The following is a 3,816-nucleotide window of genomic DNA, read 5'->3' as shown; positions in this document are numbered from 1 at the left end:
AAGCCAGCCTGTAAAGACCAGGCTGGGAAGGTTTCTGCTGGGAAGGACTGCATTGGTTGTTGGACTCCGGATCATTTGTGTTTTGACTTGGCAGAGAAGTTGTCTGCATTTTACTGCTGGGTATTTGTCCCAGCAACGAGAGAAGAGTAACTAAGACACCAAGCATAGGCAAAAACTGATCATTCCATTTTATGTTGTGAATGTTAATATCCCCCCCCCCCAAAAAAAAAAATGATAGGTAGAAATCCTAAATCCCAATGTGGCAGTATTTGTAGATGGCGCTGTGATTGGAGATTAGGAGGAGATTAGGTCGTGAGATTTGGGCCTCTGTGGTAAATTAGTGCCTTTATTAAGGAGTAGGAGACACAGGAGTTCTCTCTCTGGCCTCCACCATGTGAGGACACAGGAAGAAAACAGCCCTCCACAAACCTGTAGTGGGTTTTGCTGAAACTGCAAGTCTACCCACATTTTCATCTTAAGCGTTTCCACTGTTTAGAGCCATGGGAAACGAATGTTTGTCAAGTCAACCAGTCTACAGTAACTTGTTCTAGAAGACCAAACTGATGAAGACATGGTGTCACTCACTGTTACTGTGTGTGTCTGGATGCCCCCCAAAGCCTCATGCACCTACTGGGGGGAGTCCTAGAGTTGGTGAGTGATTCACGCTCCAGGGCTGGGATTATGCATGTGAGTGCCACACCCACCCGGGGCAGGCAGCCTGCATGCAATACCAGGAGGGGGAGAGGCTTGCTCTCTGTGGTCCTCCCTTTTTTGCTCCTGTTTCTTTTGCTGTCTTCTGCTGCCCTGAGCGGCTGTCTTCAGGCATGGGCCACTCTGTACTGGAACCAGCCAAGTGTGGACTGAAGCCTCCACACACTGTGAGCTAAGTGCACCTTCCATTCCTCATCTGAGGTGTCTTGTACGTTGTCTCAGCAAGGAGAGAAACGCAACCAAGACACAAAGTGCCAGCACCCTCTCTCTTGGCCCAAGTCAGGGAATGCCACATCTTACCAATTTGAATTTTATCCACACATTTATAGTCTTCCTCACTATGGATATGATTTACAAAGATACGCAGCTGCCCCTACTTTTTGATATCCTTTAAACTAAAAAAGAATCTTTGCTCTCCTTACAGATGCTTTCTAATCACCCAAATTAAAGCCCAGATTCTACAGCTGTTCTCTAAAAACCCATTCAATATTCTGCATGGCTCCACTTGCCTGAGCTCTCCTTAGCTGCAATGAATTAGATAAACCTGACTTGGATAGCTCCAGTTGGGTTTTGGGGGTCTCTGTATAAATGACATTGACAGAATGAACAAATTCAAAATGGCTTTAATGTAAGACTTGCAGACAATAAAAGAGGAATGCATTCCTTAATTTTTGTTCTACTCAGAACTCTTTTCTGGTTTTTATTTTTTATTATTATTTTTTTAAATTTAGTACAGATTCTACAGGGTCTCACTACATGGATCAGACTCATAGTGACCCTGTTGTTTTTTAAGCATTGGGATTATAGGTGTATGCCACCATGTCCAGTCTCAATTGCTGTCTCAGCACACCCTGGGGTTGGGACTGGCAAAGAATGCCAGGAATTGAACCCTGGTCTCTGTGCTTTTCCTAAGCAGGTGCTTTAGTCCACTGAGCTATCTCGCCAACCCTCTACTCAAAATTCTTACATTGTGTCTATAGACATAAAGATATCTATAACTAATTTTTTTAAAGAATTATAACTAGATCAGAAAAAAATATGATATTTCTAATAAAACTTTTGATATGGTAACGTTATAATTCTGGAATTGCTGTTTTAAATGATTAATCTTTATGTATTTATAGCCAGTTATGCCTTATAATACATAGAATTAGAAAGCGTTTGATAAAGTAGACAGATCAAAAAAGGCCAACATAATTAAGTTAATGACACTTGGCAGCACTGGTTAAATTCAATATTGTAAAACTGGGTCTGAAAACACACCATTTGAAATTAGTATGCCTTCAAGAAAGCTGCAGAAAATAATTGCCGGAATGGTAACAACACAATGATAACAGCATAGTAGCAAAGATAGTAAGTGCTATTGTTGAAGCATCTATTCTTGAGAAGGGTTTCATATTTATTATCGGTAGATTTCAGTGCCAGCCTAGTAAATCACCATCATTATTCTCATTTTAAAGTGCTAAAAGAAAATCAAGGCTTGAAAGTTTAAAGTGAGAGTCCTAAGATCAAATAGCTAATAAATGTCAAAGATTTTCCCTTAGATCAAACTCAAGTATGAGTTCTCAGACCTGTGCTGAATACCATGGTTTTGCTTCCTTCCCTTAATTACCGTAGATGACAGAACGAGAGGTTTATATTTAAAGCGCAGAGCAATGTTTGACAGTTTTACCCAAGTGCAGAAGCCTGCTGTCTTCTAAAAAGTGGCTATTGATGAAGTACACTGTTCAGAAATAAGAAATATCAAAAGAAAAAGGAAAGAAAGAAATATGAGGTCATAGAGTGAAGAGAAATGTAGGTTAAAAAATAATGACTAAAATGATGAAATACTTCTAGTTCACTGCAAGCAGGGAACAGGGGTAGAAGGTATAATTCTTAGAAAGAGATATTTGGCATCTATTAAAGAGACAGGAGAAGAAAAATTCGTTAGAAAAGAAACATGGTCGATGACCATATTTCTGTTGTATCAGTGGAGCAAAGGCTGGATTTTTAGGTGAAGAAGAATAGATAAAAGCAGGATGATTGATTAACACAAGAATTCCTAAGCCATGCCTTCTAAGAGCACAAATGCCACTCATGGATTGACAATGTCACTTTTCAACCTATGAGTGATATTTGTGCTCATAATTCTTACAAAGCGTATTACTTCTCCCACAGTCTCTGTTGTCCATACACAATATCAGAACAAATCATTCTTTAGAAATAACTAGGACTCATTAACACTTAGAAGCACAATTGTGTTTTAGCCTATGTCTTTATTGTGTTTAATCAAAAATTTCTTTTCTTTGAGTTAGTTGTTCAGGCTACCAAATATAAATATGGAAGATCTGTTTAAAGAAAAAACAAAGGAAAACAATAAAAAAAAGTTCTAAGAAATTCAAAGGCAAAAGGAAAAAAGAATTTTAAGTATTAACTGCTCCTTTCAAAAGCACAGCAGAAATAGGCAATGGAATTTTCCAAACTGTTCTGCATATTCTTATTACTTTGTTCAGTAAAATTTTGTATCATTCATTTCTAATGCTGTTTTTTATCACTATTTTCTATTCTAAAAAAAAACAAAAAACAAAAAACAAAAAAACCTTCCTTTTCATGTAGCCAATACATGGGGAAAAAAATCTATGAAACATAGAAACAACATTTATCCCTCAGGGAGGATTTTCAATCAACAAAAAGATCAAATGAAGAATTAAGTTTACAAATCTTTCTTCAATATCCCTTCCTTGAATCCCACCCTCACTTTTTAGGTTCAAAGACTGTCTTTTAGAGATGATAGGAAAGTCACAAAGTGTATTTTTATCCTCATTGTGAATCGTCTTGACAGGGGCAGAACTGGCCTTGCAGTGCCCTACTGGCTTCAGTGCCTTTGCAAACGCCCATCATGTACCCTCGACTTCTCAAAAAGAAATTTAATTCAAAGAAGATTAAGTACTAATCATTAAAATGAAAGCAATATGAAGAGATCTTAAAGAACAAATATCACAGACACCTCAAACTCTACTGTAGTTTTGTAGAAATATGCTAAAATAAAGATAAATTTTAGAGCTAAGATTATAACTATGAAAATTCCAGAGATTAAAAATTACAGGGGGCCTGGCCCTAGCTCAG

This window comes from Octodon degus, unplaced genomic scaffold (genome assembly GCF_000260255.1).
Source record: "Octodon degus isolate 3935 unplaced genomic scaffold, OctDeg1.0 scaffold00054, whole genome shotgun sequence".
NCBI classification, from domain to species: Eukaryota; Metazoa; Chordata; class Mammalia; order Rodentia; family Octodontidae; genus Octodon; species Octodon degus.
Note: the sequence above shows the minus strand (reverse complement) of the source record.